General features: G+C 40.7%; 1 non-coding gene across 1 annotated transcript; it reads left to right on the top strand.

Annotated features, from left to right (window-relative positions):
* The first annotated feature begins 1139 nt into the window (after positions 1 to 1139).
* Positions 1140 to 22335, top strand: LOC103349411 (uncharacterized). Its single transcript, XR_016213874.1, has 4 exons — positions 1140 to 1531; positions 16382 to 16528; positions 19085 to 19268; positions 21278 to 22335. It is a non-coding gene; the product is annotated as an uncharacterized LOC103349411 (transcript).
* The last annotated feature ends 2433 nt before the right edge of the window (positions 22336 to 24768 follow it).

Here is a 24768-nt window from a genome sequence, read left to right as displayed (position 1 = left end):
GCGCGGGCGGCGGAGGGGAGCGTCGCGGCCAAGGGGGCGGGGACCGGCGGGGGCGGAGGCGGCGCGGCGAAGGCAGAGTTACCCGGTGAGCGCCTCAGCCCCGGACCCCTGCTGCGCGACCCCGGCGCAAGCCCCCGGGCCCGGGTGGCCCCGGGCAGGTCCGCGCGCTGCCGGCGCCCCGTGGGCTGGTGCGCGGCGGAATGGGGCGCGGCGGCGGCCGCAAGGACATCGCACGCGCCCGGGGCCCGGGGACAGGGGGAGGGGTGAGGCCCGCGCTGGGATCAGCCGCGCTGCCAGGCCTGGGGAAGTGGCAGCGGATGCCAAGTGGGACCCTCCGGAGGGGGGAGGGAGGGAGGGTCTTGCGAGGACTCCCACCCCCGTGCTCTGGAGCTTGCTTTGCACTTTTTTAAGGGAGAGGAATTGCGACAGCTGCCCCCCACCCCTGCGGTCCCCCGTGCGCTGGGCTCGGGCGGGGCGACCAGGCAGGGGTGCGCCCCAGGACCACGCGGCCGGGAAACTTTCCCGATTCTTCTGCGGACCCGACGAGAATTTCGCCCATCTCAAAGGGGTCCTGCGTGGACGCGAGCGTCTTGCTCTTTCCCTTCCACTCTGTGTAGGGCCTTCCAACCAACCCCCACGGCGACTCCCGCTCTCCCCAGCCCCAGCCCCACGTACACAGGCAGGCACGCGCGCCCGGCGCGCTGAACTCGGGGACTGGAGTTGCGGGAGAGTCGGCGCGGGAAGAACCCCAGCTCGGGGAACGCGAATCCACGCCCGGGAGAGAGCGGTCAACGCTGGGCAGCGTCGCGGACGCCGGAGCGCGGGTGCGGGGAGTCCCCTCCTGGACGCTGCCGCAGCACCTCCTCCCCGCCCCGGTACCTCCTCCCCGCCCCAGTCCGTCCCGCCCTCTCTGGCCTCTGCGGACTCGGTCCGCTCCGGCCACGGCCGCGCGCGCCGGATCTCGCGACCTCGCAGAGGGGGGCCGACCCTCGCCCCAGCCCCAGCCGTCTGGGACGCCCCGGGGGTTCTCATCCGGGGACGCGGCGCCTCCGGCTCCACAGCCCAGGCGAGGATGATGGCGGTAGGAAGAAGTAAGGGAGGGAGACCGCCGCAGACCGACCCTGCGCTGCGAAGACGGGAGTCGCCTCCCAAGGCCAAGGAGGAAACCAGGGGCCCACAGAGGCGGCGGGCAAGCGCACAGGCCAGGGAGCTGCAGGCGGCCCCCAGCACTGCCCGACTTCGCGGCACCTGCTGCTGCGGCGGCGCCGGGGAGCTCAAGTGGGCGCGCGCTGGCGGGCGGGAGCGAGGGCGCTGTCCGCGGTCCTGCCTGCGTCTGCCCCAGAGCGGCGCCCGGGAGAGGGCGGAGGACTCCGGTCAGCGCCCTGGGAGTGGGGGATAACAAGGTGACTGTACTCTCCCCGCGCCCGGCCTCCAGATTCCGGAGGGGCTCCAGGAGCCCCGGACTCAGCAACACGACTCCTGTCACCAAGCTGCGGGCGCGTCGGTCTCCAGGCAGCTTCCAGTCCTAACGGTGGGGTAAAGCGACGGAGAAAAAGGGGTTGTGTGTATTCTTCCGAGTGTGGGTGGGTGGGCGCGAGTGTGGGGGATGGAGGGGAGAGAGAGGGCTGCGCGCGCCCGCAGAGCGCCAACTCAGCCAGAGCCTGGGTCTGAGAGCAGAGTTCCAAGCCAGACTAAAGGGAGCAGGGTGAGGGCAAGTGGAGCCGGCAGGTGCCTGCCCATCCACGTAGGGCAGAAGGTCCTGGGGGGCTCCCGCGACCCCCGAGAGACGCTGGTGCCCGTGAAGGCCGCAGGTGCGGAGCCGTGGGGTTGTGGTGTAGAGGGGGAGGTCGGGGAGAGGGCAGGTGCCTTGGAGTGAGGAATACCCCAGCTGTAAAGAGGCCGGAGCGCCCAGAGTCTGTTAACCCGCGGCCCTGAGAGGGTGAGCCACCCAAACACCTGTCACTTCTAACCTGCACACAGGTCACCTGTGTAGGGTGTAGATCCTGAAGAAAGGCCAGCGCCTCCAGGTGATGGCTGGGTTCTGCAAGACTGCAGGGCCGCTGGGTTTCCTACCCAGATGTGCCTTCCTTGCGAAAACGGCAAAGTGCTTCCACAAAACAGTGGCAGCGTGCAAAATTGTGTTTATGGAGAATGACTGCATTTCTCACCCGCGATTAGAGGAAGCAAATCTTCATTTTTTTGGCTAAATGCATCCACTCAACCCAGGCAGGTTTCTCAGAACAGGGTTTTGGTGACTCGGCCAAGGAAGTGGCCATTGTGAGTTCTGCAGAGTTCTGCTTGCAGGTAGGCGTGGGGGTAATGGTGGAGGGGACAGGGACAGGGAATCAGGAATGGAATCCCAGGGAGAGGAGAAAGGATTCTGACATTCTGTCCACACCTTTCTTGGGAAAGAAATTCTCACAGAGTGGCCTCTTGAGCATTGCTGTCCAGCTCCATCCTGGGCAGCGCGAGGGGCTGAGATCCATAGAGATCACTTAACAGTAAAGAACCCTGGCGGGTCAGGGCCATCGCACACCCAGGCCGCTCTGATAAGAAGGGCTGAGCCCGGGCCAACACCGAGGCCTGGCTCCTCGCCTCCCTGGCTTGCAGCTCCGACTTTCCCCTTGAGGAGTCTGCTCCTCCTCCTTCAGGCACGCAGACTTTAATCATCCACCACATTCTTGGCAAGCTGCCTTCTCACCTAGAGTCTCAGAGTCACTCCTTGCTGAGCAGGGCTTCCTCCCTCACAGGGGCCTGCAAAGTTTTTTCTTTCTCAATGTATGGTAAAAGTTCAGGTTCCCCTAGGAAAGGTTGCACACATGTGGTCAAATAACACAACCTGCCCACTTTAAAATTTTTAAATTTACTAATGCCTTTCTAGCTGCCCTGGAAGACCTTACCTCCATTTCTCTGAGTTAACATTAAAATAGTGACAGGAGTGGTAATTGGAGTGTCTTTGGCTTCTTTTGAACTTGCATCATTATAACAATGCAAGCAAAATTTCCAAACCCTAAAAAGAAATGATATGGGATGCTTGCTCTTACAAGCCAAGTGTATGCAGTATTCGTCTATGCAGTTTTTGTACATACATATATTTGCACATTCAATTCTCTATAGAAAACAGTAAAACCCCAAGTCCACTAAATCATCATTAATTCAACTGCAGTAATTGGTATCATGTTAAAAGTTATCTTTCCATTGCTAAAATGTGATGTTACCAAAAAAAAAAAAAAACCTAAAATGAAATACTTCTGACACATTCTTTATTGCATTGATGTTTAAATCACTAAATAACATTTGGATTCATTTACATGGTTATGAGTTATAAAGTCTGTTTTTCCCATTTTAATAACCCAACAATATAAAACTGATTAAATTGCTTTATAAAAATCAATAAATAATGCATCATCAATATTGTAGTGTGTTTGAAAGTCATCTGTAGTACTGTAATGGGAAGTCAGTTTTAGGTATTTTGATGAGGCCATTTCTCTTTAACCATCTGTAGGTATATTCTGTCAGAGTATAAATTCTTCAGGAAACAAAATATGTGACAAAATCTCAGAAATCTTACATTTAAGCCAAGCAAGATATTTTATGATCATGACTACAGGAACATAAAATGTGGTTCCCTTAGAAGTGCAGGCATTTTAATTTTACAATAGCACAAGAATATTAGCCTCTTGTGGGCAGGAGCATCCACAGCACTGCATTAACCCAGCCAATGTTTGCCAAGCACCTTCAGGCATGTAGTGATTATCCTTGTTTCATAGTAAGTGGCAGTTCTGTTCCAAGAACAGTGTAATGCTGTCTCTATTTGGGGAAATCTGAGGTGGAGAAAATTGACTCAGTGATTCACCAATCAAGTGACATTTTAGAAACTTTCATCTCTGGTAGATATTTAATTGACAACATTGTTGTCAGCACCAGCCTAATTACTAACTGGTATTCTATAAATAAACGCAATCCAAGGAACATTTATGAGGATACATCTTGAGATTGTAGGGTAGAGGCTTGTACAGGAGCTGTGTTTGCAATAGAATCACATCACGGCTTTCACTCACTGTCTTCATGGGGAGAACACAAGTTCCCATTGCTAGTTGAGGAAGGGATGTAACCATATTCAGAAATACAAGTTAAGATGAAGAGTAAATTTGCATAGTCAGTGTCAAAATGTCTGTCAATGAACATAAAGAAAACATTTTTTAGCATTGTTAACTCAGATATGTGAATGTTAATTATGTATTAAACATAATTTTTGTTAATAGCGTCACACAAGATTTCTGGCTTTGGCTATTTAGGATGTATCACATGCTATGGTTTGTTGATATGTGAATGTGAGAAACAACAGTAACCAAGATTTCCTGTTGAAAATCATCCTGGGAGTGAATTTATTGCAGGGTTAGTTGCCTGGGCTTCAGGCTCCCATTTTCCTTTTCAAAGTGCCTGGTTTTGAGCCCTGGATACGCTTGTAATCCTTCCTGCAATTGCACACCCCGAGGGTTAGTGGGTGATGGCTCAGGAAACAGGTCCCTACCGTGTGCTGCGTGAGGCCTGAATTGATTTCTGGCTTTTTGGCTTTGGCCTGAGCCAACCCCAGCTATTGTGGGCATTTGAGGGCGTAAACCAGTGGATGGAAGATTTCTCTTTCTCTCTCTGTCTCTCAAATAAATAAATAAATTTTTTAGAAGGAAATGAGCCTGAATGTGAATGTAGACCAGAACTTATCTCTGACTCTTGAAATATATTTTGAGGCAAGAAACCAACATTGGAGCATGAAAGTAAATGTTTAATGAGAGTATTGATCATTTAGAACAAATTAATCTACTGTTTTCCTAGTGTCCTTTCTCTCTTATACTTGCAATGGCATAGGAAATGTCTTAAAAGTTTTCATTTATGTTTGTAAAACAAGAAAGAAAATAAAGTAGCTCTGTTTGCAGTTTTTTGGTAGACCAAGTTGCAAAATGATACAATTTCAGAAAGCAGCAATGCAGCAGTAGAATTTTTGCCAACTAATTACAGTTACATTAAGTTTCAAAATCTATGGAAAAGTACCATCAATGTTTTCTAGTAAATTCACATTTAAAATAATAGTCCTCAACAAAATTTTCTGACATATATAGTTAATTTCTCTATATGGTTCTCTAGAATTCAGTTATTACTGTGCTATCTTCAATTCATGACTCCTGCCACAATTGTATTTCCTTCTAAACTGGCGCTTTTTAATAGAGTGAAAAGGGAAAAAAAAAGTTTGCTGAAAATGGCAGGAAGCAATGACATTTTAAAGGAACCTCCCAAAGCTGTCGCAGCACAGTCCTCAGAGCAGAGTGAGTATTTAAGAGTTTAACAGGGAGATAAGGGAAAATGAGTGTTTTACATACATGGGATACAAGTTTGTATATTTTATTTTAGAAAAGTGTTTGGGTTTTGCTTGGAAATTGTAGGATGAGAAACCTGATTTTCTTTTACAAGAAATAAATATTATCACCAGATCAGAGTACAAGTACTGAGTTGAGTACCTGAGTTAATTTTGAGCTAAAATCAGAAAGAATTCCTTTAATATGATCTTAATTTATAATTGAAAAGCACAACAGAGTTCTTTTCACCGAAGGATTATAACTTGATGCTTTTGAATAATTAATTCAATCCTGGATAATTCCTGCTTCCTTTAAAACTCCTAATTTCTCACAATTGACCAACTTTCTTAAATACCAGCAGCCTTTCTAACCAGAACAAGTGGCTGATAGCTCACCACTATCTCTCATCTCAACCACTTTGGAAAAACTTTGTAGGGAATATTCACATCACTTCACCATTTTATTTGTAGCAATACACAGCTTCACATATCTTCTAGTAATTTTTTGACATCAGTTCGCACTGTTCATAACATAGAATATAGATATGATTTGTTAGCAGTCATTTGCCTGGGCTCTGAATACATTTCAGTTAGCAAACCTTGATGTTATCCCATCTTACTATTTTAAACTGAAGAAAATTAAACCAGAAGGATTGCAATGATTTCCACAATGTCAACTTTAGAACTCCATATTTTCTAATTTATTAGAAAAACATATAAACTTTCCACTCATTTTGGACCCTCTCATTTGAGTTTGAAGGAAATGCCCAATAACATGTGTTTTGCCATCTACTCGGTTTTAGCCGGAGTGTTTGCCTCCAGAGCTGCTGCTAGACACATAAGTATCCATGAGGGTTAACAAGAAAGAAAAAATAAGAATAATCTTGAAAAATAGCAAGTACATTTTAGTAAACAGGATAGGTGTCAGAAACTTTTTTGATACCTAGAAGGGAAAAATGAGAGATGGCAAAGATGATTGTGTTATGGTGAAGCACACACTATATAAGCACACACTCAGTGTAAGAAGTGAACATATGAGTTGTTTTACATACACTATCCAAACTAAGAATGCTACTTTGAATTGCTAGAAAAAATGGCAATTCTTATTTTTATACAGTGTTTAAATGTCATACGTAGAAAGGTAAGAGCCTTTGACTCAAGATAGTTTCATTTGAATCTCAGGTCTGTAAATCATTAAATATATAATAAGTACCTAAACTTTCTTAATCTACATGGTCTTATCTGTAAGACAGAAATAACAACACATGGAGCTATTTAATAGTTAATGGCACTGATATAAAGAACACTTAGCATATTTATATATGGCCATAACATATATAAATATTGCTCTGTTTAATTAACTATGATCAGAACTTCTATTATTGTCAAGGTGTATGACAGCAATTTCATAGGGCTCTAGGTAGCTGAATGAGATTTATACCTATATCTATAGCTACATAAATAGTGTATCTATTTTAATATTTATATTCATATCCTCCAACCATGTTTTTGTGGCTTAAAATAACCATAGCAAAAAGGCTTGCCATGCATTCAAGCCAACCTCAAAACTAATACAAATAACATGAGAAACTATTAAACAGAGAGAATTTTGTCTCTTGGATTGAAAAAACTGGAGAAGGCTAGGGGCTTTGAGTGAGCAGTGGCCTAGACAGAGAAGGCAAGGACTCTCAGGACGCATTTGCTAAGGGGGAGCAACATAATAATGCTGTTATCTCTTCCTTGTATTGCTGTGATGCTTCTGTCAATACACATTTCTAAAGACGCTGTGGGATTCCAGTAGATGTTATTGGAGTGTCGTACATCAGTAAGAAGTCATATTCACAAGTCTTTGGGAGAGTCCCCTCTCTGTCTTTGTTTAGGAGTTAGAGGCAATGGAAAAAGCCTTCAAGAATATTAGTTGTCATATTTTGCCTAGACAAGAGACTCTTCAAAGGATATCTTAATATTCTTAAGACTAGTATTTTCTTGATGAATTTTTAAGGGTCATATTAAGCTTTGATCTCAGCTTAATCATGAAGCTCTTTTTCATTTGTTATACCCTGAATTTGATTTTTTTTTGATAGTTGTTTCTTAATCTTTATAGTATTTTGCCATCTGGAAAGTCTGGAAATGACATTTTTATTTTCATCTTAACAAGATCTTGGTCCTGTTATTTTGAATTATCCTTGAAAGGTGATCAATTTCATTTCTAGTATTGTTTGTTTAATTTTATGTCCTCATACACAAGTAAATGAAGTATCTTGGCATTCTCCCCCTAGCACGGCTTAGCCAAATTCACATCGTTCTGCTTATTTTTCTGTTTTCTACACTTTTGGTAAATTTTCCATCACTACACATGCCAACTTCCCCCTACTCCTGGTAGCAAGTTCTGCATTGTCTTTTCAGCTCTATTAGCAGTCTTAAGAATTGTCAAGCCTCCAAGTCCTGCTCCATTCCAAAGCCAATGTCACTTGTTTTAGCCTTTTATTTTGGGAGCACTAGCTCACTTCCAAATACTATTATAGGAATGTACAACCATGCAACAAACTACACCAGGATTTTGTGTTAAGACAATCACTAGGCAGGGTCTGGATGGATGGCTTATTTCTGTCCCTTGTGGTAGCAACTGGTGTAGCCAGAGCTGAGGATCAACTTCCAGGTTGGCTGCATTAGTATCTTAGTGAGCCTGATGCTTTGATGATCCTTTTTCTCTGTCACTCACTCATCTGCTCTCTCAATCTCCCCCCTCTCACAATATCTCATCATCCAATGCTTTTTCTTAAAGATTTATTTGAAACGCAGAGTTAGTAGAGAGGAAGACACACACACACACACACACACACAGAGAGAGAGAGAGAGAGAGAGAGAGAGAGGAAGAGAGAGAGATGTCTTCCATCTGCTGATTCCTACTCAAACACTCAAATGGCCATGGCCATCAGGGTTGGGCTAAAGCCAGGAGCTTCATCCAGGTGTCTCACATGAGTGGCAGGGGTCTGAGCACCTGGGCTGTCTTCCACTGCTTTTCCCAGGTGCATTAGCAAGGACCTAGATTGAATGTGTGGAGCAGCCAGAACTTGAACCAGCACCCATGTTGGATGTCATCATCGCAGATGGCAGCTTTAACCCACTGTGCCACAGTGCCAGCCCCTCCTCCATTGTTTGACAGACAGCTTGAGTGTCTCACAAAATGGTAGTCTTAGGTTATTTGCACTTCTACAAGAAAGTAACAATGTACAGCTAGACGTGGCATCTTATCTTTCTGCCATACCTTGACCAAACCAGTCATAGTACACATTCAGATTCAGAGAGTCAGATAAAGTTTTTTTCTCTTAAGAGGAGAGAGACCCAATCACATTTCAGAAGAGCGTGTGAGATTTGCGATTTTGTCGAGACCATCTTTCATAAATATGGTTGACACATCTGTGCTGTTGCCACCCTTCAGCTCAGACAGCATCAGGGTGGACAGGAAGCTGAGAGTAACATCAAGGGATCCCAGGGTGCAGCCTCATTGTGGGGTGCTGGACAGGCAGAGGAGCTTGCTGTCTTCCAGCCTACTCCACACCTGATCTCTGTAGGGCTGATCAACCATAAAAGTACTTGGATGCCCTGGACCAAGAACAGTATTAGGACATAGATATTGTAAGATGGGATTGGGGACAGGGACTGGTTAAAGAAAGATGCAAACATTAAGAAAATTTGACCTATCAATAAACTTACGTGGAGAAGAGCAACTAGAGCTCGGTTTCTTGTTTTTGTTTTTTCTTTATGTAAAAATCATAACCAAAGCATCTGCTAGTCCTAAGGGACTAATGTGTTACATCACACTTCTTATGCAAGAACTCTAATATCTATACAATCAAGAACCTAATATCTATACAAACATAACATAAAATATGAAAACTTCACATCTATCTGTAAGGTTTGCAGTGGGTTGGGATACCTCTTAGAATGGCTGCATCCTAAAATCAGAGTGCCTGGGATCAAGTCCTTCCTCTCCTTTCCACTTCCTATCCAGCAAGTTGCTAGTATGTCTAGGAGGCAGCAGATGATAGCGCAAGCACTGAGCAAGAGATACTGAAAAAAACTGTGGTGGAAGATACCCAAGTGAAAGAAGTAAACTGGGATTAAAATTTAAAATTAGGCAAATAGAGCCTAGGGAAAGGATAACTAAAAATGCTGTTGTGTACTGATAGAAAAAATTAATGTGCCAAGTAGACACAATGGTACCGTACTTAGATGCAGGATAAAATATGCCCTCAAAATTATTTCGAAAGTGAAAAAATACTGAGAGGATTAAATTAAATAATAATTGTTCTTGAAGATTTTTACCCTGGTCCTCTCATATTCTGTCACACTAAGTAGATAGTAGGTTACATTCACACCTATTGTCTCCTTTTGCTCCACATTAGAATGAGACGTTCTTCCTGAAATCCAAATACCCACCGTGGTGTTTCCAATGAACATCTTATACTCAATCTGAAAATTCATTTCAAATTTTTTATAGCTTTTTTGAATATGTTTTCAGTACAGGTTTTTTAAAAAATATTTATTTATTTATTTGAAAGAGTTACACAGAGAGAGGAGAGGCAGAGAGAGAGAGAGAGAGAGAGAGAGGTCTTCCATCCAATTGTTCACTCCCCAACTGGCTGCAATGGCTGGAGCTATGGCAATTCGAAGCCAGGAGCCAGGAGCTTCTTCTGGGTCTCCCACATGAGTGCAGGATCCCAAGGACTTGAACCATCTTCTACTGATTTCCCAGGCCATAGCAGAGAGCTGGATCGAAAGTGGAGCAGCTGGGTCTCGAACTGGCGCCCGTGTGGGATGCTGGCACTTCAGGTCAGGGCATTAACCTGTTGTGCCATAGTGGGGACCACCAGAATAGTTTTAAATTTACAAAACAAACGTTGTGAGGTAGTAGTACAAAGAGTCCCCTTAAGTCCTTCGACTTACTTCCCCTATTAACATCTTATATCAGTATCTGTCACAATTATTGAACCACACCCAGGTCTTTAAAATTGGAAAACATTTACAATAGATGTTACAGCTTTAGCCATTGCAACACATACTACGATGATCCCTGAGTATTCAGGGGATAGTCAAGGTAATGCCACATTTATTATTTGCATAAATATCTAGTCATGACAATAACCTTAGCAGACATTTGTCTTTTTTTTCATTTTTTGTTTCCTTCCAAATTATTTTACAAATGCCAAAGTCCTCCAGGGAAGAACAAAGCTCTTATATAAAGGGTCTTCTTTTTGAGTTTTTGTTTTCTTTTTCAAGAAGACTTTTTATTGAATAAACCGACATTAGATTTGCAAGGCAGTGAGAGAAGAAGGTCAGGTTGATTCATGGAGAGCCAATGTGTTGAACTAAAATAATCCTTCTTAGACAGTCACGAAATATGTTTTGGAAAACCAAGGTCAACTTAAATAGGCAAATTTGCTAATAGAATAGATGGTTTATTTTTGGAAAAGAATGCTTATTTCCCAATAATTTTGATCCATCAAAATAGGAAAGAGGATTCATAAATTAAAGTAGAGATAGAAATAAAAGAGTAGATAGATGAACTAATTGATAATTATGGAACAAATGAATGCTCATATATTAAAATAATATCTTATTTGTGTAGAATTAACTTTTAAGTATAATTCTATTCATCTCTGTGAAATAAAGGATTTGCCTTTTCTTAGAAAACTTGTATATTATTTTAAAGAGGGAACACATTGTTCCAGTTGCTCTTAGCAATAAAGATTTTTTTATAATGTATTCTTAGTATATACCTTTGACTCATATTCATTTATTTTAGGCATACAACTCAGGATTCGTAACTGCATGCATATGGATAGAGATGCTTGAAAAGAAAACCTGCTCTTCTGGAATCCTGAATGTAGAATTAAAGCCTGTCACAGAAGCAGAATTTGGAGGAAAAAAATGGAGGATGGGATAGAGTTCTAAAAGCATTATTAAAATATAATGTGTCTGTACTTGCTTAGGCAATAAGGAAGTATTCCACTGATGTATCTTGGATTATGATTTATTTTGGTAAAGTACTTTGAGACATCTCAAAAACTGCCATTTCTTTAATAGAGACTCTCAAAGTCATTCGCTTCTCATCATTTTACTGTAATTTAATACATCTTTCTATGATATACTTTCAATTCATCTTAAAATTCCAATCATCAATATGACTCAGCATGACTGGCTATGCATACACATCAGTTGGTTTATGTATTGATATACATATTGAACTGAAGAGAGAATTTGCACTTGCTTGATTACTCTGTATGATGTAAATTTGTTGACAACTCTCAATCTTTATAAAGAAATATTATAGGACATTACATAAAAATATACAGTTGAAACCAGATTTGACTAGGTTTTTTAAAGATTTATTTATTTATCTGAAAGGCAGAGTTACAGAGAGGCAGAACAGAGGTGTGTGTATGAGGGGTCTTCCATCAGCTAGTTCACTCCCTAAATGGCTGCAAAGGCTGGAGCTGGGCCAATCTGAAGCCAGGAGCCAGGAGCTTCTTTTGGGTCTCCCACGTAGATGCAGGGGCCCAAGCACTTGGGCCATCTTCTACTGCTTTCCCAGGGCAGAGCAGAGAGCTGCATTGGAGGTGCAGCAGTCGGGACTCGAACTGGCATCCAATGGTATGTCAGCACTGCAAGCAGTGGCTTTACTCACTTGACACAGCACTGGCCCCTTGACTAGTTTTTTTTTCTTGTTTTTTAAAGGTTTATTTATTTGAAAGTCAGAGTTAACACAAAGAGAGAAGGAGAGGCAGAGAGAGAAAGAGGCTACAATGACTGGAGCTGTGCCAATCCAAAGCAGGGAGCCAGGAGCTTCTTCTGGGTCTCCCACATAGGTGCAGGAGCCCAAGGACTTGAGCCATCTTACACTGATTTCCCAGAACACAGCAGGGAGCTGGGTCAGAAGTGGAGCAGCTGGAACTCAAACAGGCGCTCATATGGCAGGCTGCAGGTTTACCCACTATGCCACAGCTCCAGCCCCTTGACTAGTTTTTAAAATGTGTATTCATTTCTATTTATTTGAAAGAGAGAGAGAGAGAGAGAGAGAGAGAGAGAGAGTGCTTCCATCTGCTGATTCACTTCCCAAATGTCAGCAACAAGCTGAGGTTGAGCCAAGCTACAGGTAGGAGCCGGGAACTCCATCTTGGTCCCCACATGGACTCATTACTTGAGCTGTCATCTGCTGCCTCCCAGGCACATTAGCAAGTTGTAGGACTGGAAGTGGAGGAGAAGGGAGGACTTGATCTCAGGCACTCTGATATGGGATGCAGCTACTCTAAGAGATGTCCCAACCCACTGGACCACAATACCCACCCCAGGTTTGACAGTATTTTGTTATGGAAAATTTCCAAGCTAAGACACATACATACCCCAACACACCCATACACATAAAGAAGCTTGAAAATTTATCAAATAAGATATATTGAGAACCTACTTTTTTGATTTACCCTAAAATCAAAAAAACAGATTTTGTTTCTCATTTTGACTTATCCTTAAAAAAATCAAAACTATATATTGTAAGAGAGAACCAAGGTAGAAAGCTCAGGAGAAGATTCACTTTTAGAAGACAACTTATGGCCGGCGCCGCGGCTCAATAGGCTAATCCTCCACCTTGTGGCACCGGCACACCGGGTTCTAGTCCCGGTCGGGGAGCCGGATTCTGTCCCGGTTGCCCCTCTTCCAGGCCAGCTCTCTGTTGTGGCCCAGGAGGGCAGTGGAGGATGGCCCAAGTGCTTGGGCACCTGCACCCACATGGGAGACTAGGAGGAAGCACCTGGCTCCTGGCTTCGGATCCACACTACCCCGTCGGTGGCAGCCATTTGGGGAGCGAACCAATGGAAGGAAGACCTCTCTCTCTCTCTCTCTCTCTCTCTGTCTAACTCTGCCTGTCAAAAAAAAAAAAAGACAACTTATAGGATGCTAGTTTTCAAGGACCGTAGTATCTTATTTGATCATCTGTAACTTTAAAAACTTTATAAATTTCTACATGAATATCTATTTGTTCTTTTAAAAATGTGACAAAATACGTAAGATAAGCTAGGAAGACACTGAATGACAATGTTTTCTAAGAAGCGGGATGCATTTGTTGATTAATTATTTATTATAAAAATGCTCATATACTTTATTTTTAAAGAAAAACTTTTGTTTCCTTTAAATGATAAAGAATTAACATAGTTCACTCCCCAAATGGCTGCAAGGGCTGGAGCTGGGCCAATCTGAAGCCAGGAGTTTATTCTAAACTCACAGATTTCTGATAAAATGTACAATGGGTGGGTACATTTTTGATAACTTTTGTTTCTGAAAATTACTAAATCTACTCTCAACCATCAATTATATCTGGCTAAGTATATAATTCTACATTCCTAATTGCATTCATCCATATACATCTTCCTTGTTAGTCCAGATTCTGGTTTTCATCATTTCAGTGCCCTGCTGACTCACAAAGCTGTGTGTGTGCGGATCACCCTCACCCCATCCCATGTGGTGACTTTTGGGACTTGCTAAATTTCATAAGCAGGTAGTCAATGTATGTTTTTTATTTTTTATTTATATAAGGTGAACAAATATGTATCTCATATATACAGATCTCAGAGCATAGTGATACTTTCCACCCTCTCCTCTCTCCCCAACATGCTCCACATTCCCTCTTCCTTCCTTTCTTATTTTTTCTTTGAATGTTTACAGTGATATGCTTTCAGTTTATTTTGTAATCACAAGTTTAACCCTCAATCAAATAAAGAATTCAGCAAGTAGTAAGTAGGGAAGCTGCTGTTCCTAAGAGTATAGACAAGGGCTGTAACAATAATAAAATTTAAAATGTCAATTTCACTGATATACATTATATTTTTTGTGCTCTGTATATTTATTATCACAAATTCAGTGAAACATATGGAATTTGCCGTGGGAACTGGTTTATTTCCCTAAGCTTTGCAACAATATGGAAGCAACTATAAGTCAATATATCATTTAATTTGAGAATATTTGAATTGTTGCTCTGGAGTTAGAAAAAAGAATATGAAAACAGGAGTTGAGCTGCACTCCCAGGGACTTGCACTTGGCATAGTGGATAAAGCCACCATTTGCAACATCCTGAATGGATGCCAATTCATGTCCAGACTGATCCACTTCCCATCCAGCTCCCTGCTAATAGCCTGGAAACACCCTGGAAGATGGAACAAGCCTTGGCCATTGCAGCCATCTGGGGGAGTGAAGCAGTGGATGGAAGATTCTCTCTATCTCTCTCTTTCTCTCTCTCTCGGCTTCAAATAAATAAAAATAAATCTTTAAAAATAAGGAGGATGCACTCCAAAACTTGTTGATGTTATGAATATTACTTTTTCTTATGTGTGCATTCTAAATTTTCTCTAATTTGGGTGTTGGTTGTGGTGATAGAAAACATATTCAATAAATGTGTCTTTAAAACGGTTCCGGCATCACCGCCCAGCACAAGTTTCAGGTGTCTCTGTTTTTCCCAGGGTCTGTTTTCTACCTGAGAGGAAATGTCAGCGTGAACCCCTCAGCACGGTGGTGAGTACCTTCTCGCCTCTCCTTGGTAAAAGTGAAGCCACATGCCCCTGCCAAAGTCTACTCTTGGCCAGGAGCAAAGAATCAAGAGGAGGAGCTGAAGTGTCAGACTTGTCCCACCAGGACTGCGGTGAGGTTCCTCGCTCTTTTTGAAAGCACCTGATGTGTGTGGTGGAACAATCAGCATGTAAACTTAATATGTGCTGTTTTCCATTCTCTGTGTAATGAATGTCGGTTTGTTTGGTTATCTGATTCCTTCTTTCTGTTGTTTTATATTGTGTGTGTTAGATAAGAACAGTTTGTCTTTTTCCCCTCCGAAAAGCAAACACTAGGAATAATTTTGAACTTCATAGAGACAGCTTTGCAGGGCCACAAAACCCTGGGTCTAAAGGTGAAATGGGAAAATGGGGAGGACACGGGGATTTTGTGAAGGATAAATGTATTTGTGTGAGTACATTTTTGTAAGCATGTGTTTTAAAGTAGGATAAAGAAGGAATAGATTTTTTTGTGTGTGTCAAAAGAGAAACACAGTCCTAGATGTTTGTCAGACCATCATTAATTCATCATTTTGTTGATATTAACTTCATTTCTACGAAGATATTCATTTATTTGTTCAGAATCTGATTCAAGCAATATTTAAATTGATGATGATGATGTCTTAAACTTTGCCAGTTATTGGTTTGGACAGGAGACTGCATTTTTTTAGTAAGGAAATTTTCCTTGATCTTCAAGAGAAATATTAGAAGGAGGCTTACTTGCTTTCTATGACTTTGTTACCACGCAAGTCTTCCTTCCTTGATTACAGCTATGTTTCAAAAGCAATGCTCCAGTTCATTTGCAGTTTTGAGTCTGAAGATGCCATGCCAATGAAGAATTCCATTCTTTAGGAAAAGAGGAAAAGCCAAGAGAACGGCAGATGTGAGGGCTCAGGAACATTGCCATCGGAAACCTTCACTTTCCTTGAATTTCCTGTCATAAAAATGCACAGATTTGTCAATGGCTTACATCATGATTTGCTGTACTTCCCTTCAGATGCAAATCAACGCCTTCAAACTATAACCCTTTGAGAGAAGAGATCATCTTAGCACTACTCTAACAATTTGTCTTTCTGGCTTCTCCCATTACTCTGAACAAGGTCCAAAATCTGCTTCATTCTGTCAGTGTATAAATATGTTAGCTAGCGTAAAGCATAATAAATCAACAACATCAATGCAATGAAATGCTTAAGAAATGGAAATATCCTCTGTAAACAATAAACAGTGAAACTTTTATTTTTATTGACCTCAATCAATAATGAAGTAGTGCAAAAATAATTATAAACATGGATAGGATGTCATTGAATGGATGTTTTATGGTTGCAGAAAAATGAGAAATCAGAAGAGAAGTGGAGTACTATAGTTCTATAAATATTCATTTTAAAGGAAAATATATCATCTGTTAATGGATTTAATCTCTTTATTCACACAGGTTGTTAAATGTGCTTTGGGGTGTGCATTTGGTGCAATGGTTAAGACACTGCTTGACATGTTCACATCCCATATAGGAGTGTTTGGTTCGAGTTCTGACTCCTCTCCTTATGATCTGGCTTCATGCTAATGTGCACCTTTGGAGGCTGTAAGTGATGGCTCAAGAACTTGGGTCCCTTCGACCCTCACAGGAGACCTGGATCAAGCTCTTGACCCCCAGCATTGGTCTGGTCTAACCCCAACTGTTGTAGGCAATTGGGAAGTGAGCCAGAAGATGAAAGATCCCACTGTGTCTATCTGTGTAAGGGAATTTCTACCTTTAAGTTGCTGTTAAGTAGAATTACAAAATTATTTGAATGAGACAAGAAACTGGCTTGGATTAATTTCTACAATGAATGCCAAATCTGTAAACAAACATAACCTTGCCTCAGTAACATAAATGCAAAGTTAGTTTAACCTTTAAATTAATCCATGCAATTCCTCATATTAATAGAAAAGGTAGAAAGCTATATGTTCATTTTAATCAATGAGTAAATCTCAAAGATGAAACCTAATAAAAGAAAATTACTGACAAAGTGACCTACCTTAAATTGATAAATATATCAATAATAAAGCTGCAATGGTTAGCATGCTTCAGTGAAAACTATTTAAAATTTTCTTGGTAAATTAATATTGTGCTGGAAATCCTAATTAAAGGCAAACAAATAAAATGCAAGATTTAAACAGGGATAATAAAGCTAGCAATATGTGGTGACCGTATAATTGCATAAATATAAATTTATAAAAAAACTGTCAATAAATCAGGAAATTGAGAAGTCAGTAAAACAGATCACTACCTATACAACTCAACACCAGAATTTTATTTATGCATAAAAATAATAGGATGACATGCTTTCATACATAAACACACAGTAATAAAAGATAGCATCTTAATACTACCAAAACTGTCAAATAATGACTCCAACCAGAGAGAATGAACAACTCTAGTGGTGAAAACAGCCCAGTATTACTGATACAACATTGGGAAGGTGTTTCTTAAAATAATATTGAACATTTTCATGGATTAGAAAACTGTGAAATATATTTATTGAAGCTGACAAATTTGTCTGTAAATCCAGTACAGATGAACTCAAAATCTCAACTATTTTGCGACAATGATAAACGTCTTCAAATTTATATAGAAATGCAAAAGGTCAGGGCTCTCCCAGACCCTCTTGAAGAAGAGGAAGTGAGACACTATGATCTCCCAAATACTGGGAGTTACTACAAAGTTCTGTAATTGATAAAGTGTGTTGTGGCACAGGAAGAGAGAACTCTACCAATTAAACTGATCATAGGGCCCAGAAACAGATCCACTCAGGTATTAACATCTAATTTATTACAAAGAAACGGGCTAAGCATGCAGGTGGAAAACATGATAATTGATTTCTGCCCGACACATATATGAATACTGAATCCAGGAGGGAGACTTAAAAATGAGGAAATTGATAAAGCCTCTGGAATGGGTTATAATGGAATGTTTTATAACTTACATATTTGGCAAATTTTACTGATTAAACACAAATCTCTACTTATAAAAGGATTAATAAAATTTTACTTCAACAAAATGAAATATTTTTAACTAAAACATCATTTTAACTCAAAGAAAGAAATAAGGTAGCAAGCCACAGAGGTGCATAAGCTATGTGCAAAAGCTGTAACAACGATCTTCTCAAGCTAATCAATCAGTGAAAACAATAGAAAAATGAAGTATTTAGGATGAATCTCACAAAACAATATATCCAAATAATCAATAAATGTATGAAAAATGGCTCAATTTCATTATCCATCAAAGGAACATAAATTAAAAGTATAAAGAGGCTCCTCTTCATCATCACTACAGTGCTTAAAATAAAATATAATGGTGAAAGAGAATCACCCCCCTCGGAAAGCATTTTGGCTTCCTCTACATTTTTGAGAGTTTACGTAACATCTCACGCAGCTCTTTTTGTCCTGGGATACCACGTCTCGGAAATCTATGTGTGTAGCTAGCTCATGTATACACGTGACTCTAACTGCTGCTGCATCTACTCACCTTTCACATGTTACGCTAAATAAGAGTCCACACTAATGTCTGCAACTCTAATCCGTACCACAAGGTCCATTTTAGTTTTCTGGCCACAGCAGAGATAAACTTGAGAAACTGCTCACTTGTGTGTTTAGCTCCAGTGCATAGGTACAGCAGATTCAGAACTGTTAATTTGCATCCGCATGATAAGTGCAATCTAGAGTATACGGAGTACAATTGCTTTGCTCTTTAGCCTTCAGTTTCCAGTCAAAACGCCACTTTTAAAGTGACTGATGCAATTTCTTTCCGCTAATGGGGAGACTCATTTGTCACTATCTAAATTCCACCCCAAAATCTTATGATGCACGATGGCTAATTTCGTGTCAGCTTATCCAGGGCACAGGGTTCCCATATATTTGACCAACCATGATTCTGGGTGTGTCTGGGGGGATGTTTGTGGATGAGATTATCCTTGAATGAATATATCTTTGTATCAGCTGATTACGTCATTAATGTGGATGGGCCTGGTCCAAACAGTTGAAGGCAAAATAAAGTCCAAGAGGCTGTCTGTTTCCTGAGTGAGTGGGAGAGGATGCTTCCTGCATGACTGCCTTTGGACTGGGCGTGTTTTGATCTTCCTCTTTCCCCTCCCTTCAGAATCAAACTGAATCATCAGCTTTCTGAGTCGAGCCTTCTAGCATTTGGACTGGAGCAGTGCTGTCAGGTCTCCTGAATCGTGGGCTTTCAGGCACAGCCAGGAATGAAGCCATCAGCTCTTCTACGTCTCCTGGTTGCTGACTCATCCTGCAGATACTAGGACTTTTCAGGCCCTGTGCTTTGTGTAAGCGCATTCCGGTTTCTCTAGAGAACCCCAACTTGTACACTAGACTGAATATATAACAATCATTAAAAATAATTAATGAAATATACAGTAATATATAACATTAAAATTCAATTTTTGTCATGTCATGTTTCTGGACTATAAGGATACTATGTAATCATATAATAACCATCTCACTAATGTACAGAACTAAAAATCCTCTGCATATATCCTAAATACCTCCTATTTCCTAACTTTCTGAAATAATTCATCTGCTTTCTGCCCCTGTATTTTTGTCTTTTCCAAAATTTCATATAAATAGAATCATGCAATATGCCGATTTTTTAGTCTGGCTTCCTTTGGTAGTAAAAAACATTTAAAATTCATCCTTGTTACTGTGTAAGTCAGTAGTTAGCTCCATTTCAATGTTAAATAGTATCCTGTGGTATGGAGAATCATAGTTTCATGAATGTGGTGTGGTGGTTAACATACAACAGAAAGCCTATGCTTTAACTTCTGATTCTGGTACTTAACAATTGTCAAGATCTTGTGAAGTCTAATTTCTTTGTTCCTAAGTTTCCTTGTCAGTAGACTGAGCATAACCATATCTCATGTAATTATTTTATGAATTATATGAGGGGCAGCATTGTGAAGCCACTGTCTGTGATGCCAGGATCGCATGAGAGCACCAGTTCAAGTCCCAGCTGCTTCATTTCTGACCCAGTTCCCTGCTAAAGGACCTGGGAAAGCAGCAGAAGATGGCAGGAATGCATGAGGCCCTGTCACCCACAGGGGAGGCCCCGATGGATTCCGGGTTCCTGACTGTCCTTGTCCAGCTTCAGCTGTTGCATGCAGGCACTGGGGAGTGAACCAGTGGATGGAACAGCTCTCTCTCTTTCTCTCTCTCTAACTCTGCCTTTCAAATAGATAAATCTTTTTTTAATTACAAGATATTTTATATGTAAAGCACTTAGAACAGTATCACATACTTATCACTGCTAATATGACCTTAATTCTTCACCATTTTAACTTGACTTTGAGTTTGATACAATAGCCTAAACTGTTTGAACAAATATATCTTATAATAGGTTCACAAATTTTCAAAACTTATGCAATTGAAGTTTATATGAAAAGAAACTGTATAATAATCAAATTAATTATATTTCTAGAATAAATGTTGCATACTTCAAAAAATTAACATAGTAAAAAGTGTTTACAATTTCAGATAGGCATTTAAGTATATTCAAACTCACTTAATCTGCACATCCTGCACACCAGCAATTCACAAATGTGCCTCCTTCTCCTAAGCATGACTGTTGGATCAGTCTTCCTTCAATAATATGTGACATTTGTGGAAGTCCTACTGAACTACACACTGGTCTGCATGATTTTGCCATAATAGTCCGTCCTCCTCTCCCTTACCTGGTTAGGAATTGTCCATTTTGCAAGATATATAATGATTCTTTCTTTCTTTCTTTCTTTCTTTCTTTCTTTCTTTCTTTCTTTCTTTCTTTCTTTCTTTCTTTCTTAAGCTTATTTGACAGAGTGTTAGTGAGAGAGAGAGAGAGACAGAGAGAAAGGTCTTCCTTCCTTTGGTTCACCCCCCAAATGGCTGCTACAGCCGAAGCTACACCGATCCGAAGCCAGGAGCCAGATGTTTCCTCCTGGTCTCCCATGTGGGTACAGGGGTCCAAGCACTTGGGCCATCCTCCACTTCCTGCTCAGGCCACAGCAGAGAGCTGGACTGGAAGAGGAGCAGCCGGGACTAGAACCCGGCATCTATATGGGATACCGGCGCCACATGTGGAGGATTAACCAAGTGAGCCACAGCGCCGGCCCCCTATTCTTACTTTAATTTCCAAATATTTTTGAGAGAGAAAAAAAAAGAAAATCAATATTCATATTAATATTTTATCATGGAGCAAAGCAACTTACTTGAATTCAGACATTAGCTGGTTTAAAAATAATATTGATAATTACATTGGCTTAGAAAATTAGTAATCATAAGAATCATGTTTCTCTCCAAACAGGGTGTTATCTTCATTTGTTAATTCCAGTGAAGAAATCTGCTTTTTTAAAAAGAGATACAGAATCCTCTTCCCAACTGTACAGGAAATCAGAAGATTGAAGTTTACCCTGGAGGATCCTTCAACCTTTTGACTGCTACACACATAAAAAATACCTTTTTGCCTTGGCACTTTCACATTCGTCTCACATATAAAACATATAAGCATTTACAAGCACACATGTGTCGACACACTTGCATCCCTCATATATAACTGAAAAAATGTTTTCTGAAAAGGTACTTTTTTTTACCACAGTGTACATTCTTTGTTTTTCTATATAATTCTGCATTATTCAGGTTTCTTTGTTCTGTATTATAGTGTGTTCAATTTGATTCCATTCTGTTCGATACATTCCATGCCAATGCTTTCCATTTTATACTATAATATATTACTCTAATTTTTATTTTAGTATGTTAGTCATGCTCTCCCAATTAATTAGACACCAGATTAGTGGGTCACACCTGAACTGTGACCCAACACTGGATGAAAACTTTCTAAGCTAGTGTTTAGCATACCAAGGGAAGCAAAATCTTTAGAAATCAATAAATAGAGAGTAGGTACTTAAAGACAGAATCTATTTGAATAAACAAAGATCAAGACTGGGTGCTACAGTCCAGGCAGCAAAAGGCAGTCTGTGACTACTGTGACTCCTATGGGTCATGTTAGAAATGTGTTTTACTCTGATGTACCCTCAGTTTTCTATCGTGGCTTTGGGGCCTATGATTTTGAATCACATGGATACAGCTCAATGAAGCACTTATGCCAGCAGTTCCCTTTCTCTGAACAGTATACACTCATTTGTTTATTTGTGTTAACACATTTTTATTAATTACTAGGAGCTATGCACTTATAATTTACTTAACACTGACACCCAAAATTTATAACTCCATGAATCAAGTGTATTTTAACCCAATTTTCTAGATGGGAAGACTTGGATAGAAAGAAATTAAGTGATATACCAAGGAGATAATTCAAACATTGGCAGTTTTCTCGCAGAATCAACATTTTAAAGATTTATTTATTATTTATCTGAAACATACACACACACACAGAGAGAGAGAGAGAGAGAGAGAGAGAGAGATTTTCACTCACTGGTTTATTTCCCAGGGCTGTGCCAGGCTGAAGCCAGGAACCAGGAGCTTCATCCAGGTCTCCCATGTGGGAGCAGGGGCTCAAACACTTAGGCTATCTTCCACAACTTTTCACATGCATTAGCAGGGAGATGGATCAGGACTGGAGCAGTTGGGACTTGAACTGGTGCCCATATGAGATGCCAGCATCAGAGGCGGTGGCCTTATCTGCTACATCACAATGCCAGATCCCAGAATCCATATTTTTAAACATTAGATCATGTTGCCTTTCTACTGTGTTACCACTTGTTTAATTGAGTGAACAGAAGACTGTATTAATGGGTATATGAATTAATGGTTAAATGGATGAACAGAGTACCTAGATGATAAAAATAATACTTGGAGATGATGATGATCTCTAAAAATATTCAGTTACTAGAATTGTCATTTAGAATTATTTTATAAATAAAACTGAAAATTGAATTAAATAAGTATCATTTAGATAAATAATAAAGAAACTATTATTTGCTTATTGTTTAAAAATTATTTTATCTGAATGGCAAGGAGACGGTGAAAGAGCCAAACAGAAAGAGCTCCTACCTGCTGACTCACTCACCGAATTCCCCTAGCAGCCAGGGATGAGCTGGGCTAAGGCTGAAAGTCGAGATTTGAATCCAGGTCTTCTCCGTGGCTGGCAGGAAGCCCAACTGTGGAAGCAATCGCCTGTCATCTCCCAGAGTGCATTTGAGTAGGAAGCCGGCATCAGGAGCAGAGCTGGAACTGGAATCCAGGCACTGAGACCTGTGATGTGGGCATTGCAAGTGGCACTGTGACCCGGAGGGCAGATTCCTGTGCCTATTTGCTTATGTTCAGAGATAAAAATATTATCTCCAAGTTGTGGCTATCGATAAATAGCTGCTTTATAAGAAAATCCAATGTTGAGTCATAAGTTGAAACAACATGTTTTTGTTTTCTTTACTATAATACCTGCCTAGAGGCAAAATCAAAGCAATTATAAGCCTTCTTGTAGAAACCTTTATAAAAACATATTCCCTGGAGTTGTATAAAGAGATGGTCCCACGGCCACTTTAGTTTAGGCTAAAGTCATTATGCTGAGAATGAAAACATGGAAAGGGAGAGGGGGTCTAGTTGTTGATGAAACCAATGGGTTGTAGAAATTAGCTTTAGAATTTTATTTAAGTGATTAATCCATGCTGTAATTGTTAGTGAAATTTTATTTTCAATAAAATGCATGGTACTTTTCCTTTATTACACTCTAAAATTTGGAAGTTGTCCAGTTTTTATAGTACATCCAGATTTGTCAGTATTTAAATTCAACAGTCAATAATTAAAATACATTTCAGGAAAATCAGTATTTTGAAGAACTGACCTATGCCACCATATGAAAGTAGATTAATGATCAGAAAAATAAACCATCAAGTGCATTAATTGCAGCTAGTAATGCCAGAAATCACAACATTTTTTGTCCATTCTCTCTCTCTTTTTAGTTCTGTTCCCAGAACCACAAATAGCAATAATATTATGAGTAGAGTCATTTCCCAGGTGGTGAGCTGCAGAGACTTGTTCAGAGAGGGACTGGGTGTCAGGAGAAGCAGATCATGTGCGGGAGACACAGGTAGAGCCCACAGTCAGGACTTTGCCAGGCTTGAGGTCTTCACGTATCTGTGCTCCTGATACACACTAGTGGGAGGGGAAGAGCCACAGGCACTCCTTCCTGCCCCATGCACACTCATTCTCATGACTTTTCTTCCATGCTCACAAAGTTGCTGATTTTACTCTTTCAAATATATTAAACTAAAAAAATAAAGAGAAGCATATGAGCTAATCTTTATTTTATTTTCTTTCCCTGTTGCTGTTGCTTAAGGCAATTTCTAATATCTTGTGAGAAGATGAATGGTAGGCCTGAGTGTTTATTCCATTTCACCAACTATTAAAGCCATGCGTGGTGGCTCAAAACTCCACGTATCAATTCCATTTTCCATGTTCAGCTGTTGATCAGTTCCATCAGCACTTGGACTGTACACACTTTGGGCCAAAGATCAGAAGAGAGGAAAATACCAATTTGTTTCCAAATAATTTCTTGGTCATATTTTGCTCAGCAGACAAAAGACAAAAATCTATTCTAGTTATTGACAATGATTCTTAGCTTCAAAAACTTAGAGTTGATCTTGAACACCTTGAACTTCTCTTTAAAAAATGCATTTAATTTTAGCCAAACAATACATGAAAATGGATAAACAAAAAATCACCCAGGAAGACTTTTAATGACAAGCAATTCATCTCTTCTTTGTCTCCTTCCTTCTACGTCAAATTTCTTCTCTTTTAGCTTTTTCTCTCAGTGATTATACCCATATAAGCACATTT

The sequence above is a fragment of the Oryctolagus cuniculus genome, chromosome 10 (assembly GCF_051225735.1).
Source record: "Oryctolagus cuniculus isolate XC-2025 breed Fujian yellow rabbit chromosome 10, ASM5122573v1, whole genome shotgun sequence".
NCBI classification, from domain to species: domain Eukaryota; kingdom Metazoa; phylum Chordata; class Mammalia; order Lagomorpha; family Leporidae; genus Oryctolagus; species Oryctolagus cuniculus.
This window is presented reverse-complemented; position numbering and strand designations above follow the sequence as displayed.